Source organism: Aquila chrysaetos, chromosome 15 (assembly GCF_900496995.4).
Source record: "Aquila chrysaetos chrysaetos chromosome 15, bAquChr1.4, whole genome shotgun sequence".
NCBI classification, from domain to species: Eukaryota; Metazoa; Chordata; class Aves; order Accipitriformes; family Accipitridae; genus Aquila; species Aquila chrysaetos.
This window is the reverse complement of record NC_044018.1, coordinates 5,005,230-5,023,276: the sequence shown is the minus strand read 5'-3', so window position 1 is coordinate 5,023,276 and position 18,047 is coordinate 5,005,230.

Here is an 18,047-nt window from a genome sequence, read left to right as displayed (position 1 = left end):
GCATTCAGGGTATGAGTTTCTATAAGCATGAAATGTTGCATCCAGGCAAACATGATTTATAATAACTTTAGGTCTCTTAGAGAGGCATAAGCTTGGTCAATGGATTGGGTGGATAGAATGGGAGGCAGACGGTTTATTTGTAGATGGTGCTACTTAAAATCGGTCATCATCATTTTTGCATGGTTTTAGTGATATACTTTCAAAGATTAACTTATTCAAACTCTCATCAAGATCTGATGCTACTTTTTGAAGAATAATTTATTATCTGAAGACTTTCTAACAGCTTCCACTACTTCAGATTTCTGCAAAACTTCTATTAAAATAGACTGTCTAAATTGCACTTTGAGTTACTACATTTTACTACAATATCCTGTCTGGTTCCCATACCCTGCTGTACTTCCGCTTCTGGATTTTGTCATTAAAAAAAGCAAAGAAAAATTTGGACAAATAAAGATGGGATGAATGCACAACAGCTAGATCCAGTAGATTACCGAGCAGTTCGATATGAGAAGAACTAAAAATCCCTTCCACTTCTGCTGCTGTAGTACCATAATCAGCATTCTAGCTCTGTATAAAAGTAGTAACAGCTGATAGATTGATACCTAGGAAACATTTAAAATCAAAGGCAGGCCCCTTTTCTCAAAGTTCTTGTTTGTATTAATGCTCTGTGCATTAATATTTCGGCTATTTCCTTTTTCTTTTCATCTTAAGTATATTCAGTTATAGGTCCTTGATAATGAAATAGGTTATCTATTCCAAAGCAAGTTTTTCTTAAAACTTTGTTGTTTATTTACACATCTAGGAATATGTATACATATTTATTCCTAGATGCATAAATATGTACACATACATATTCCTAGAAGGGGATAAGACTCCTTGACATGACATCATGCTTCCAATAGCTGCAGTGCTGCTGTGTTTAAGTGAGGATCCTTAAAAAACTCTCTTGGTGAGACAATATTATCTTATTTTCCAATTTAAAGAAGAGAGGCATAAGGTCACAATAACTAGAAGTCATTGGCCTTAGCTGTACACATCTGGGACAGGATTTAGTGTGAAATAAAGGACACAATTCAGTTCAACTGAATCATATGTCTAGGTCAGGTATCATCACCCAAAGCTCCTTTATGCTCAAAGGAAACAAATAGGTGCTTCCAACTGTGAATCACCTGATATACTTTGGATTTTTTTGTTTTAGGATGAGACGAACCACCCTCTAGAGGCAAAAAAATCATCTAACAGTGACTTCTTAGCAACCTCGGCTGTTAAATTACAGGCTAAGAGAGAGAGTGTATTTCTGAAGTTACCTAAGAAAACCTTGTCTCCAAGAAATTAAAAATTTAGCCAGCACCATGCTGAAGATAAAGAATAAAGTCTCTATGTCTTCTGATTATTATATTTAGACACAAAATCCAGGGGTTCCAGTGGTTTCCAAGATGTATCACATACACAATCCCTCCAGCTTTTCCTTTAAATCTCTATTTCCTTGTAATAACCACAAACAATACTCTCTGCATTTCTGTCACTTATAGTTAAGGCGCAGGTCTCTGCATTTTCTTCCCAATTACTCCACCTTCTCTATTCTCCCCTCGCTTATGTAATCCATTTAGTTTCCCCTACCCTTCTCTTCAGGGAATCTTGGTATTATTTTTATACAATGTATTCTTGTAATTTTGACTCTGCTATGGTATCGCAGTAGTGCAGGAAACTAAATATATCCTCTAGGTAGTTTGGACATTCGGAAAAGAAAGATGTTCTAAGTCAGAATACAGGCTGAAGCTGTATCTAAATCAAAAAAAACAAGTCTTTAAAGTAAAAATGTTATTAAGGGATATTAAACAGTTCATTGTTAAAGAGTGAAAATGTTTTTATTCATTTCATTTCCAAACACTTCATTTGGGCTATTGTGTTATATTAAAACATTAAGTAGTTATTACATTGCACTAAAATGGTCTGCATGACTAAAATGCAGTATTTGAATATAGTGTAAATATTTGTAAAAATAGATAAGATCAGAATGATAATGGAAAAGAAAATAGATATACGCCTTCCCCCTTCTTCCCTCAGCCTTTTTATCAGTATCAAAGATTTCAATATTAGCAAAATATGAGTTAGGGAATGAAAAAGTGATGTTTCATTTTTTCTTTCTTTGTAGACCTATTCTTCCTGTCAATGAGACCTGCTTATGACCCCCTAATCCATGAATCAAAAGCCACAGCAATAAAGCATAAAAAGACAATGTTTTCCTCAAGCACTTCACTAACTGAGCTTGACTGGTTCAAAATCTGTAAATACTGTGGCTGAACTGGCACTTGGTGGAAGCCGTGGTGGTAAAAAACTCATTACCATTCTTTAAGAAAAGAAGAAAATGAGAAAGAATGATAGAAAGAAAGAACACACAAAAAAAGAAATCACAGCTTAGAGGCTTACTCAAAGTTAAAGTGTAAATCACTCAATGTTGTCCACAAGTCCAAGTCTGTCATGTTGTTCGCTAATGAGCAGAACTCTATACAAATTCTATCACCTTCTGATTAATTTTTGCCATTTCCCAGTCATCTGATCTTAATCTACTACATTAGTGGATGTGGAACTCCTATTTCACTCAAGCCCTCTACTCTTCCTGCATGTTAAGAAAACCACAGGGGCAACTGCTTCCTTTATTTTTCTTGACATACAGGATGCTTAGCAGGAGAGAAAACTAAACATTTGCCCATGAACAGCCACTTCCACAGACAGAGGTGACCAGAAATTCTTCTTTCAATCAGCTCCATGCAAGAACTCAAAATATAGCCATCCCTAATAGGAACAGGAGTCAAAATGGGTTCTACCAACAAGTAGTAAACAAGGAACAGAAAATGTACTTTTCATAGTTAAGCAAACATTGAGCCAACTTATCTAAATAATGGCAGTGCATTATTCTATGAAATATTTAATGTCCAATTCAAAACCTATTGGGACATTTCTATATCTTTAGTTTCCATTATGGAGAGGATCAGGTTAGATTCTGTAACTCTAGATGCTACTCCAACACCTCCCTGTCACAAGTAGAATCAACCTACAAGAGAACAGGAACCATCAGTATTGTGTGAAATATGTGAGCCATCTGTACTCATAGCTTAAACTAGGAATTCAGGTAAACCTGGGAAAAGAGCAAATATATTGTAATAATCTTCATGACTGATTGCTTTATACTGAAATAAAGCCTTGAACGGAGCATTCTTTAATTATATGAAAAAAGAAAATAGTTTAAAATTTATAATGAAATCTTGTCAGCTTCATTGAGTCCACTTGTACGCCTGTGGGTTCACCTGTGTGGAATGCCGCACAAATTTATGCAAACTTTAATTCTGTTCTCTGTGGGTTTCTATACCTCCCCATCCCAGAATTCTCTCAGAGGCTTCCAAGGTGTGGCAATAACTGGTGAGTAGAACCTACCACATCCAGGTTGCTCTCCCACTGTCTCCTGAGAAAGAGAATTGTTTGAGCAGAAGAATGTTCCATTTCATCCAGAATTTAACTTTGGACTTGTTTTTTTTTTAAACCTACACACTACTTTGAAAGCGATATAGTTTCATATCAACCAAATGTTTTATGAAAGGTCTCCTGAGGTCATTCAGCAGCATATGGACTTCATTTTTCATGGTCAGTAGTTACATGTGGCTGGAGTTGCTCTAATTACAACTGTGAAGTGCTTTTTTCCTCAGTACTTGAAATCTTATGCTTCAAGTAATGCTGTCAGGCAGGTATACGGCACAGGAAGAGGAGCCAAGGAACTCAACATCTGTTGGAACTGCCCTTTACTTTGTCCATGCCATGAAGCGAACACCCTTCTGCAGGACAGCCCTGAAGGCTCCCTTCCAGCCAGCAACTCCATACGATCATATCAAGCATGTGATGTCCAGAACTGTGTAAAGGTTTCTGCAGTGCTAGGCTGTAAACATGAGAGGTATAGGTTTGTCTTCAAGGGAGCAGAACCAGTTGTCAATTATCTAAGACTTGACTGGTCTGTATTGTTTACTTTAACACCGCTCTTAGAAACCTCTTTGTACTGAGTACTCTATTGTTACGGACAATAGGCTTGTCTTTAGCTATGTAAAAGATTCCTGGGTTTAGCCATGTGAAAGTCTGCATCAGTCATCGATATTTCTTCTACAGGCAATGGAGAAAGAAAGGGCTTTTCAGAGTGTGATTCATCCTATTCTAATAGGCATATCTAAAATAGAATGAATCGGTCTCTGGAGATGCCTGACTCTTGACTGCAGAAAAAGTCAAGACTGATTTGGAATAAATGTCTAACTTTTACACGATATTATTTAGGCAAGATGACTACCACCTAAATTTAGCTGCCCTGACTCAAAGGCTTGTTATATATACAGAAAAGCCCAATAAAAAAAGTAGCATGTCTTCATTTCACAGGCAGGGAAGCATATCATAAAGACGGTAGCGTTTCCACGTGCACTTCAGTGACACAGGAACCCAGATCTCAGAATATTGTTTCGATGCTTGCAAAAAAGGGTCCAGTAAGATCAAATAACTGGTATGAAGTCACACACAAAGTCTGTGTATAGGCAGGAACTGAAGCCGGCTCTCCGGAGTCCTGAGCCACTGCTCAACCCCAACACCACCCATCCTTCCTTCATCAGCCTCATGACCTGACTAAACATCAGTGTGAGGTTCCTTTTCTTTTCTCTTTTTAAGGAAAAGCTGTGCAGGTCTCTGAAGTTAAGCAAGTTTCTTCTGCTTTACACATTTAAATTAAAATCTATTTAAGAAAAAACTACAAGACATAGTGCAATTTTAAAGTCATTTGGCAAACTGATTCTGTCAAGAAAGCTTAGTTTCATTCTGTTTGCTTGCAACAGCTTTTTTTTTCCATAACTCTGCTGTTCTTGTTCTTTTAATACATTTGGGAGGCCTGTCAAGGCCTATCCACTCTCTAAATAGCTTTGCAGATTAAATTTTTAACTCTACTCTCTTCATGCAGATGTATATTTCTGACAAAGAATTGCACTGACATGTCATCTCCCATCTTTCTCACAAGAGAGGAAATAGCTACGTGCCAGTACTGTTCGAAACTCTGACTCTCCCCAGCAAACAATAAAATAAAATAAAATAATTATAATTATAAACCCCTGCATTGAGAAAACCTACTTGTTCTTTATTTGAGCCTTCACTACACTAATTTCATTTGCGATAGCAGTTTTGGGCTTTTTTCCTTTTCCCCTTCAGCAACACTTGTAACCAACTAATGAGAAACTGGGGAATATGGGGCAGAAGAAAAATGGGTTTTGTTGATTTTGTTGCTGCTACAGGCGCACCTGAACTTCTAACCAAATACAGTCCAGTACACCCAGCCTAACCTTCACTTTTGTGTTCACTTGGAAACATTTTTTCATATACTTTTTTTTTTACACATAAATACCAATAAAATCCTACTCCACTGCAGATGACCTGCCTAGGGAAAGAATGAAGGAGTCATATGAAGGAAGGCTTTTCTGATTTACTAGATCAGGATTGTCCAGTTAAGGACTTTTCCATCACAGTTGTTTCCTAGAAGGGGACAATAGACAGTAAAGAGGCGACAAACTGAATTTCAACGTGCAGAAACCATCCACAGCTTAGGTATGTAAATTAAATGGGTCTTCAATGTGTCGTGCAGTTTGTCATCTTAAGTTCAGTTTTCTTCTCCCCACAGAATCAATTGCATGTAAATAGGTCGTTGCTTATGCATAAGTCATTGCTTATGAATTCTTATTATCAAACACTTCTTTGGGACTCAAGATGCTTTTCTGAGATAAATATAGAGCAGAAATGGATCAACATGGAAGAAAAAATACTGGTAAAGATAATGGGAGATCTCTGGGGTAACTCCAGTGCATCTAGTACAAATGGCCATTAAAGAGTCTGAGCATTTATCGTCATAAATACCTACTCAAGGTGTGGAGAAATCAACAGGAATACTTCATGAACCAAGATTATTAAAAAAATCAAGGTGGTTGCACTTTCCAGGAGCTGTTATATGACAGAACTGTTACTTTGACAACAACTGAGAAATGCCAAGTTTTGTCAGTTTAGGGCATTTTCACATTTCTGTGCAGTGCTGGAGCCAGGAATTAGGAAGGATACTTCCTTGTCTCATTTTATTATCGTGTGCCTAGTTTGTGTCTCCCATTTAGAGGTTCAGGTTAAAATTTATTCTTATACTTGGAATGCTAAAACAATTTTTTCCATTGGTCACACTGGAAAATTTTCATTTTTCATTTTATTTTATTCTATGATATATTATTTGCAGGCAGGAGGGAAGTGTCTTCTTTTAGCCCACGGCATGTCATGTTTCTTAGGATTATCACACAATTTTAATGAACAAATTCCCTGCTATTGTAGAGTTACTGGCTTTTGGTAATGTTCTTGCTCTCCCCTGTTCACTTTGTCGTTATGGCTGAAAATTTTGGTCATGCACAGCAATCTGTATAACAAATACCTCCTACTTGCCATAAGGTACGAGGAAGTGTCTTATGGCTAACAGTGTATGATAGGGTGCATAGCTAACATTGTGGCTTATTCTAAACGAGAGACCTATTCTATGATTGCCCATTTCTTTAGGGGATGAAACAACCGGTCCTTTGCAGTCCAATATTCTGATCTTGTACTTGGTTTTTCTGATGTCACATACGCTTGTTCTGTGCATGATGGCATTTGTGTTTTAATTAAGAAAATGGTTTCAGAATTTGAGATTGTAACATGAAGGATGTTGTAAAAGACAGAAATGTCATCCAATTTGTTGTAAAATATAAATTCAACTTATAAATATAAAAATGTATAGATAAAAATTTAATTAGTCCTACTTGCTTTGCTATAAAGTGTTAGCATATTAAGTTCTTATAAGTAATAATAGTAAAGTTTTTAAAAATGAAGATAAACCCATATGTCAGATAAAAATATACAAGAAATTCCTTTTTATATATTGTTGTAATATTTTCACATACCTTTGTCCAGGCACTTCACTAAATGTCACCTGTACATGATTAAAAGCAATCATAAAAGCAAATCATTAACTGCAAAGCTTTAATAGTTTGCCATTAATACTAAAGTAAATATTTTCAGTCTGAGTGCCTAAAGTTAAACACTCTGGAAATAGCTAGATCTGCTAGACTATCCACTCTGTACTGAAAATGTTGGCTCTGATCTCCCTCTTCTATAACATTTTTGGCAAATTGCTCCTCTCTTCTGAGGTTCTGGGTTGTTCCTATTGATCAGAATCAATTAAACCCTCTATGAGACTTAGGGAACGTTTGCTGTGAATTTAACAGGAGCAAGATTTTGTTACAGAATTTGAATGAGTTAAAAATAAGAACAATAATTAATTTTGAAGCAATTTCCTTTGTGCTTGTACTATGCTGCCATGCTTGTCTTTTTCCTTTTAGAAAAGAGCTTACTGAAAACTCATATGCTGGCACGTTTTTATCACTCTGAGTGGACATAGGCAATTTGCTACTGAATGGAGGTGATACTTGTTCAGGCTTTGCTCTCAAAAAAAAAAAAAAAAAAGGTTCACATTCTTTAGGATCACAGTTGAACTTCAAAAATTATGGCTATTCAACAGCAGTCACAGAAAAGCTCCATTGCCCTTTTACATGTGGAAATTGAGCTAAGGAAAGGAAAAAGTCAAAATCCTCAGGGTTATTGATTGTTAAATATCTAAAAATCTTTTGAAGCTCTGGCTTTCAATGGCTTAAATGACCCACTCAATAAGTCTGTGGGAAACTGAGGAACTGAGACAAAACACTTCACACGGGATCATCACCCACTCAGCTGCTCAACTTGGTTTCTGACAATATGTTTTGAAGTGATGGAGTTCATTACTCCACTGATTATTGTGTGTGACCATCTACTATAAAGAAATAAAGGTTTTCACTGATCTCTGTCTGGAAACAGGAGTTGGATATTTTTTTCAGACCCAAGTACAAGCATTTATTAACATTGTACCGGAATTTGGTATGGAACATAGTTGTGTGTGTATGCTGTTGAGCTCATGTCAGCCCATAAAAGATGTTAATACTCACTGAAAATAAAGCAAAACATTAAAGAAGGGGGGAAAATCCATTTTCATAGAATCATAGGATCATTTAGGTTGGAAAAGACCTTTAAGATCATTGAGTCTAACTGTTAACCTAACACTGTCAAGTCCACCACTAAACCATGTCCCTAAGCACCACATCTACAGCTCTTTTAAACACCTCCAGGGATGGTGACTCAACCACTTCCCTGGGCAGCCTCTTCCAGTGCTTGACAACACTTTTTGGTGAAGAAAGTTTTCCTAATATCCAGTCTAAACCTCCCCTGGTGCAACTTGAGGCCATTTCCTCTCGTCCTGTCGCTTGTTACTTGGGAGAAGGGACCGACCCCCACCTCACTACAGCCTCCTTTCGGGTAGTTGTAGAGAGCGATCAGGTCTCCCCTCAGCCTCCTTTTCTCCAGGCTGAACAACCCCAGGTCCCTCAGCCGCTCCTCATAGACTTGTGCTCCAGGCCCCTCACCAGCTTCGTTGCCCTTCTCTGGACACGCTCCAGCCCCTCCATGTCTTTCTTGTCATGAGGGGCCCAAAACTGAACACAGTACTCGAGGTGCAGCCTCACCAGTGCTGAGTACAGGGGGATGATCGCTTCCCTAGAATCAGTCTCATGAAATGTGAAAAACTACATCTGTCTAGCTGTTCAAATCAACTCAAGAATTTGGGGTGTTAAATATGTGAATCTTTTAATATTGGAGAATTATATGTTAGAGTATTCAAACATACAGCACATACACACACCCAAAACAGTCCAGAGTCTGAATTACAGGCATTAGAAATGAAAAAAATATTTATTATTGGGCAGTGAGTCTGCAGTGTTCTGCTGTAGTCCTCAGTCCTTTGTTTAACCTTTAAGAGGTGTTGAAACATACATTGAGATTTGGTGTGTGGTTGGGGAGGGAGGCTGAAGTAAACCAGGTTTTCTGTAGTAGAGCTTCTGAGCCAGTTGTGATGGAAAAGTTAATTAAAGGACTGAGTTAAAAGGCGTTATTAGTAATTGAAATACTCAGCTTTTTTTTCCTGATTCATCTGCTACCATGAAGCAGGTGAAGACTTTAAACCACAGCTCAAGAGTGAACTTGACAATTTGTTGAAAAAGTGTTACATTTGAAAAAGCATCCAAATCTGTTTTGCTTTTACTCACATCTTCCTTAAGGAATTTCAGTACAGAGCATAAGGTCTGTCAGAACAATATTTTAGAGGAATAAATCCATCAACAGCAAAATAGTTCCAATATGAGAAAAAAATTGCATTTGCAAAATACCGTTCCATTTCTCATTTTCTGCACCCATTTTGATTCAAGGGATTTCAATTCCACATAAAAGCTGACAACATTTAAAGCAGGTTATTTCCATTGTTTCCCTCATTTTTAGAAGTCCTGGAGGGCTTACTGATCATGGAAGTTCAAGTGATCCTGTAGATCGGTTGTGCTCAGCGCTGTACGGACACACATACATAAATCCCTGCCTGTAAATCCAATATTTTCAATAAAAAGGCCTTGCTAAACAGACAAGAGAAAGAAGGGGTGAAATCATACCCCTCTGAAAAGTGGTGGTCCCACTGTGTCATGACAGTCGAATGACATTGGAAGTCTAAGAGTGGAAAGGTTTCCTCATAACATGAGGATTTCAGGGTACAACCTGCTAATTTATTTACTCATTTGTTAATTTTGACTTTTCTGAGTGAAGCTGTAATAACTACCAGAGAAGAACTGAGGGATCCAGGTAGCAATTTTCACAGAATAAAAAGAGGTGAAGGTTTGTATCTTCACATCTATTCTCATTCTTGGTGTGTTATTTAAAATGTTATTTTGCATTTCTTTTTCAGAGGGGCTGTCAGTTCACCTTTGAGAGAGATGCAATTGCTGTTATGTCACCTCTTATGAAAGGTTTAAGCCTGATAAATGATAGCAAAGCAGATCTGCACAAACAGATGTACACTCTGCTTTGCCTATGTTAGTTATACTCTTTATGGCACTTGTAAATTAAGGAACAGAATGATACAGAAGAATATTAAACAAAAATGCTGTTACATTTGACATGTTCCCTGCACCCGTTTGGTTTTGCCTTGATCTATTCCCCTTCAAACTTGTTCCATGTCAGACCACCTTGTTCCATACTATTTCCCTTCTTACAAATATTGATCTCCATTGATCTGGACCACAGTAATTAAATATGTTCTCACAGAAATGAGTGCTTCTCTTTCCGCCATGACCTTCTTCATCTGTGCAAGTGTTTTAGGCAAGAAATCTTCTGCTCCCTTTTTGATGCAAACTTGACCTCTGTTGTCTTAGTTGGAAAATGCACTTGATTTCTAACAAGAGCTTTTCAAAATGTAACACTGCTGATTTGTTGGATAATGAAATCCAAATTGTTCCACAAAAAAAGGTGCAATTATACAGCGTGTAATACACAAATAAATTGACTTAATGTTACATTATAATGAAAACTGTGCAAAATCCTCTACACAAGCACAATAAAATAATAAAAAGTAATAGAACAGGTAATAGATGTAAAATAAATGCTAAAAAAGTAGTTCAAATCATTTTCATACCAGTCAAAAGATACTGAGAAGGGCGCATCCAATCACAATAAAACACCAGAATGAAACACTTCTAAATAGTAATATAAATTTTTGTGGACACTTCATGTCCCATGATGTGGAATTGACATATAGTTTGATTTTCTTTTTCCTAATGTAAGCCACAGTTTTACAGTCCTAGTGAAAACATTTTATTGCTGGGGATGTATTAGACATGGTTCATTTCCCTTCTCAGTATGGCTTTAATTTTCCACATCCATGGCTTGACACAGACCCAAACACCAGAAGATGGTTGTCTGCTATAAAGTGTTTGGTTTTCTTTGATTGCTTTACAATTTAATCTATAGTTCATTCCATTAACCCTTTCCATTTTAATGCCACAAAAGTCTTCCCCCTCTCCTTAATATAAAGATAAACTTCCCCTGAAACATTTATGCTCTCGTGTCCAGAGGATTACAAAGAGAACTGGAAGGAGAACGGTACAGGGGGACGAGCAGTCTCTTTCTTAGTTAACTTCGGAATGGCCGTATGTAATCGGTGAAATAATTGAATGCACAACAGCAACAGGATTTTCCCTTCTGTTTTCATAATACATTCATAATTATTCATTCATTTGGTTTGGTCATATTCATACCAACGCACAGAGCCAAGAAAGTGCCACTGTCATTCTAACTTTCTCCTCAATCCCTGCTCTTCGGGGGGAAAAGAAAAAAAAAAAAAAAACCACGTTCCCTGTCTGCAGTGTTGTCACATCCGATATCCAGTTCCTTCCGGCAGAGAAAGTGTATCTGGGAGGGTCACCAGATCAGCCTGTGCCTCGGGGCTCCTCGCCTAAAGTACAAAAGACTCGACTCAACTCACGTTAGTCATCTAGGTGGCCTATCGGTGGTGACGGACTGCCAGCTCGGTCTGTGGGCTAGCCGTGATAACTGCCTTGAAATGCTAAGTGCTTAATTAAGGACCTTTCATATCAGTTATTGAGGGCTCCATCTCCCATAGCCCAGGGCATTGTACTTTACAGAGGACTCCCCAGAGCCACAGCCAACTTTATTGCAGTGACAAGTTAAAAAAAAAAAAAAAAAAAAAAAAAAAAAAAAAAGGGGAAAAAAAAAAAAGGAAAGAAAGAAAGAAAGAAAGGAAACAAGTGGTTTTAATCCTCTTGCAAGCTCCCAAAATCTAAATACAAGCAGACAGCTGAGCCAACATCATGATCCCCTAGTAAAAATGCATTTTTTTATTGTTTATGAGAATATTGCTGTCTCGTGTTTTGGGTAAGTTATGGAGTCATCCCTGACAAGACGATCAGACCACTTGTGTTAACCCACAGTGATATTTTGCAGTGTGCATCTTTTCCCTTCCCCGAGAACGCTCGGTACCAGCTGAAGGGACATGTTTATTTAAAAGCAGAAAAACCAAATGTTTGTGGCTAAACCTTGTATAATTAATACTTGCTTTTCATAAACAGCCAATCCACTTCTATCAAGGAAGGGAAGAAATATTTCACAACCGACTAAGCAGCTGAGGTTTGGAAAGAAATACCTTTTGTTTCTCTCTGCGGTAGAAGAGCCCTGTGTAAGAGCGATCAGTTCTGCTTTTGATTACTCATGAGGGTATCTATCAGCAGTAACTCTGCTGAAGTCATTAAAGTTACATCGCTGTGAAACCACCATAAGGACAAGCAGAGTCAGACCCACAGCTTTCATTCAGGAGGTTCATAGATGGGATAAACACAATGGCTACATTTCTTATTGCACACCAATTTCATACCAGAATTATTCTTAATTTGCAGCAGAGTAAGAGAAGTTCAGAACTAGGACAAAATGTTGCTCCCGGTTCCTTTAGCACCAAATCAAAGGAGCATCCATAATGTAATCCTGGGTGGAAACTAGAATCAACAAGATTAATGATTATAGTAACAGGCCTAATTGTTCTCTCATTTACCCCCACCATAACACAGCTGAGAAGATGGACTGAGTGCAAAACCAAAGTAATCAAAACCCAAATAAGACCCAAAAAAGCTGCTCAGGAAGAGTTCTCTGTAAGTTAAACTTCACTTTGTAGAGCCTTTTGGAACCTCCTGAGCCTGCACTTGGGCCGGCCCAGGTGCTACAGGCTAGACAGAACCTCACGAAGACATCCAAAGAGATGCACCGCTCCCGGGTCCCAGCAAGGAACACGTGTGCAATGTTGCCATGCGGATGTAGCCAACCCCCTTGCCATCATCCCCAGCAAGTTAATTTCCTAGGAAGGCAAGCAGGTACAAACACCCAGCAGACGTAGGCTGACAATTCTTTTTTTCATATCTTTTCTCCAATATCCCTTCTTCTACTTCTTTTTTTTTTTTTAATCAACTCACTTTGAGTTCTTTGATGTACCTGCAGCTCTGCACCTCCTTAGCTGCCAACTGATGTGGAAGCACTGGGTGTCTAAATGCCAGTGACACCAATAGGATTTATTTTTAAAATGCAAATGACAAGTATTTAAAGTAAAATGATGCTTCTTAAACTTAACTAGAGTAATATATTATCAGCACAACCGCATAATAATTCAAGAGCTACAGGAGCTTCTTCCTTGTTCTGTATATTTAATACAGACCAAGGTTTGTATTTTATATTTAAATTTAAAGATGATATACTAAATATATATTATATTTGGCATTTGGTACTGTATATACTATATTTAGTATACTAAATTTAAATGTAGTATACAGAGTTTATCATGTGTTCTAAATAGCTTATAAATAGTAGGAATCAAAAATATAGACCAAGTTTATCCTGGGACTTGCATAGGTTTCCACTAAGAGTTTAGGCAGGATTTAGGTAGCAAAGATCAGTGTTATCTGAGATATACACATTACTTACTGCATCTAGGAGAGAGATCCTGCGGTCTTGTTCATATGAAATATTCTCATACTCCTTCTACACTTCACAGTCTCCAAATAAAGGAGAAAAGATTAAACCTATTGCTTGTTCATTGTGGTGAGATCCTTTGAAATGAAAAAAGCTGTATAAATGGAAGATGTGATTGCTTCTTTATCTGAATTTGTAATTAAAGTGACTTCTTTTTCAAGGCAGAAATCAGGGAGCCTTCTCCTTGTGTACAGTTTTTCATGCCTAATTTAGCAGATTATATTTCTCCCACATCCTGTGACAGTTAAATAAACAGGCGTAGGAAATATCTTTAAAATCATTTAAGGTTCTCCATAAAAAAAAAACAGAAAAGAGGACGACATGCTGAAACACACAATATACACCCAGAAAATGGGAATATTAGGGCTAGCGCTTAATTTCCGAGGCCAGGTTACCGGGAAGATTATTGATGATTCAGAGCTTGAGCATCTGTGCTCACTCAACAGTGTGATACCGACAATTATTAACTACAAAACTGTTGTAGCGGGGTAAGAGTAAATAAGCTATCACCACGGAGCTGCATGCGAGAGCCGCATTCCTCCGGACCGTATTTTACTGCAGCAAGCTCCACCTGATGACAGCTACAATCAACAGTGGCTCCAGGCAGCTGCTTTGCTGCAGGCCACATTCAATTATGTCGGCCTGCATTAGTCCCTGGCGAAGCTGTCACCTTCCAGCCTGTGAAGTGATAGCATGAAGCGTCTCCTGAAGTCTCTGCAGTTCTGCCTTCAGTTAGGGGAGCAAGGGGAAGCGACGTGAAAAAAAGACCATTAGCACTGTGCCTGCTTGCAGCATTCATTTTGCTCGTGGAGGGGGGGGGGGGGGAAAAATAGCTTAGGTGGGCTGGATTCGGAAAGTTGTCTGGTGTTGGATAATTGCACGTATTTTTTTTTTCCATAAAAACATTTTTTTTTTTTTTTTCCTACAGGGTTGGGGGTAGGAGCAGAAGCTGTTCCCTTTCCTGGATTTTCGGAGGTACTCAGCCTTCTGGAGTGCGGCTCAGACCGTGCTTACAGCAGCAGGGAGCTGTGCTGTATACTGCCTTTTTCCAGTATTTTCCCAAGCAATCCCATGGCACTTTGGGAGGTAGGAAGTCCCAAAGGAGCCATTCAGCATCTCCCCCCCGCCAAGAACAGCTTCACAAAGCCTCCTGCGGGGTAGAGGGAAGCACGGGGGGGATTTTGAGACAGAGGAAAGGAGTTTTCGCTGCCAAGAGAGTCAGCCCATGCTGGGGTCAAGGCAACCTGATGGGGAAATGGGTGACTTCTCCATGCCACCAGCCCTAGACCTCTGCATCTCCAGCACCGAGACTGCAGGTTGGACGTGTCAGACCCATGGCTCTATAGCACCCAGCAGCACACGAACCCAAAGGTAGATGTTAACACAGGGCGCCAACGGATTTGTATTTTCTTCTCCCACTACCGCCGCTTTGACGTGGGCTGTGCAGTTTTCCGAGGCAGTGGATAGCTGTGCTCCTGTGCAGGGCCTTCCAGAAAAAACTAAGCTCCCTCTGCCCAGAAATTTCACATATCGGCTTTCAGATGTAAAATAGCGCTAATGTTGATAACAGAATATCGTAATAGTTTTGCAATGCAGATATCTAGTGTGTATGCCCTTGTGATAATAATGTACTAACGTTAGTTACTAATAATACTGAAGAGCTAAATAATCAAGTGGCATCCCCATCATTTTCCTTAAATGAAATGAAAAGCAAAACAGGTGGGTTTTTTCCCCTTTAAGAAAGACAATATAAGCCAGAAGACATCTTTTTTTTTCCCCCACAGTCATCTTCAATAATATTCCACCAGCCTGATGTATTTTATTAAGATTCTCTATATTTCATTTCAAGACAGTGTTCTGTCTCCCTGTATATTTTCCTTCATCACAGAAGACAAATCCACTGCATTATAATTCTGTTTTTAAGGAGTTGTTTTCAAAAGTGCTTAATTCCTTCATACAGATTACTGAATAGTCTAATGAGGTAAACTCCTGACATACAACCTGCTACCTAAAGGATCTGCTGGAGCTTTTACTGTCCTCTTTGAAAAATGTTACTTGGGACTGTAACATGCTTATAATATTTATTAATCATGTATTAGCCCTTCTTCAATTATTAATAAAAGTAAACCTTAATACGAAACATGCTTAAAAATGACTTGCACTTGAGCTGTGAAGGAAGACGTGTTTCCTGCAGTGTTGCTCTCCTTACAAGAGAGGAATGGCACAGGAAAGAAGCTGGGTTTAGCAACCTGCCTCTGCCTGTGAAGGTTTACTGTGGTGTGCCTCAGTTTCCCTATCTTAAAAAGAAATGGTAACACAACTCTGTTTTGCATTACGGTTGAAAAAAATCTCAGTTCTTTCTTCTCTGAAAAACAGCAAAGAAGCCCAATCTCATTCCACAGAATCTCACAAGCACAGAAACCTTGCCTTTCGTAGATTTTTAAAAGTGAATCATAACCATTTGCCTCAGTGCAGCAAAATAAAACTCTAAAAGTCCTACTAAGCCCCAAAAAAGCTGCACAACGAACAGATTGAGCAAGTGCACCTGGGGATAAATGCATTATGGACTTAGATCCATTATCACACCTCTTCTCGTCACAGCCACTATCCGAACCCCACAGGAAATCATTCATTGAGACGCGGAATGTCATTTTAGTTGTAGCATTAATTTCCCAGCTGCTGGTAAAGATATATTGTGCCCCTTCATTGCGTATAAAAGAAAATGAGCACAACTCCATTTGATAACTTCGCTACTGGATGTAGGTTTTATTAAGGGCCAAGATCTCTGTAGTGTAAACGTTGGTAACATGCGTGTTTCTTTCTGAAGATGGGCCCTTTGATTTTATTGTTTCTCCAAGCAGTGAATAACATGCATTGACATGCTGATGAGGAGGTTCCAAATGAAGAATATGGCCATAACTAAAATGATATTATTCTGTCCCCTCGAGGGAAGGTTTTGCTCTCAAATCCCAGCAGGAGGCACTTGTGATAAAACTCAATTTGGGACATTATCCTCCTCATGTTTATTTACTTTTCCCCTTTTTTATATATACAATCAATATGAAAATGGAGCCAAATGTATGTAATGCCACATAAAACCAACTGTTTTCTCCCTCTCTCTTTTTCTTTATGCAGCAGATTGAGTCCTAAAAGCTTCTACCAATCTGAGTATCGTGGAGCCAGGTTTTTTTCTCCCGCAGTAGTGCAGATAAAAGGCAGAAAATATACTTGGTAGCAGTGTGCAGTCTGGTTCTTTAGTTTGATTCGCATGGCCTATTTTAGACACCTGAGTTAGGATGAAACTTATAACAACCTAGAGAGCTTATTTCTTTCCACTGATTACTCAGAGACACTATAATGAGTACCACAGATTTATATTTCTATGCTGTCAATGTTTTAATCTGGTGAGATGAATCCTTACCCTATTGTCCAAAGGACTGGTGTTCTTGGCGGACAAGACTTGGAGCTGTGGCCCATAGAAACTAGAAGCATCTACTATTGGTAGATACTCCTAGTACCTACTATTATGATTTTGTCTAGATGAAAAGAGCCACATCCATCCATGTAGCTGGGGTGCATTCTGTTAGCACACACGAAATTGGTCTCAGCCTGGTGGTATTCTGCCAGTCCAGCTCTCTCAGCTATCACTTGAAGTGTATGTTCAACAGTAAGTATTAGTTCACACCCAAATATAAGCATTACCTTAGAGAAATGAGTCCTCTGAACTGTAAACAATGGTTTTTCAAGGAAAATAGCTGGATATTTTACAATGTCCCTTGTAAATATGGCTCTAAGTTTTGCTTTTGTCTTTGCCAGATCAGTCTTCAGTGTTTAAATCCTGGGACTCCTGATCTCGATCATAGCCCTACACAGCTGAGTTAAGCCCCAGTGACATATCTCTGTCAGATGCATGCAGAGCTCGAACAACCTTCACTGTCCTAAACAAAGGGTTTATTTTCACAGTGAATTTGAGGCAATCTAAGGCTGTTTTCAAAGGGAAGATTCCATGCTAATCACCAGCTCTCAACAGTCTCCATTGTGGCATCACAAAGCTCCTGAAATATCAGAATCAGGATATTAGGAAAATAGTTCTTCCGAATGCAAAAGAGATCAAAAAAACCCATAGTTTTCATCCAGTGCCTTTCTGATCCACCTGATCACTCAAACACATGATTGCCAGTTCAGAGTAAGGAAAAGGAACAGAAGAATTGCTCCAGAATTGCTTCTGAAGGAATTGCTCCCTTAATTAGTTGCATGGACTTAGACTAGATTGATTTGTGCTTGTCATTAAACCGTAGTCTTAAAAACAATTCAGAGTAGAGCTCTTTTCCATTACTCAGTCTTTCTATGAAAAAAAAAAAAAACCTTCAGGAAAATCAGAGTCAAGTCAATGGGAATGGTTTAAGCCAATATTGCGAGACTGTTGTGACCTCTCCACTTTCCAGAGGAGGAAATTCCATCAGAGAAGAAGGAGTAAAAAACATTTATCACTACATGGCCGGAAACTGCAATAATGTGACTTGGCA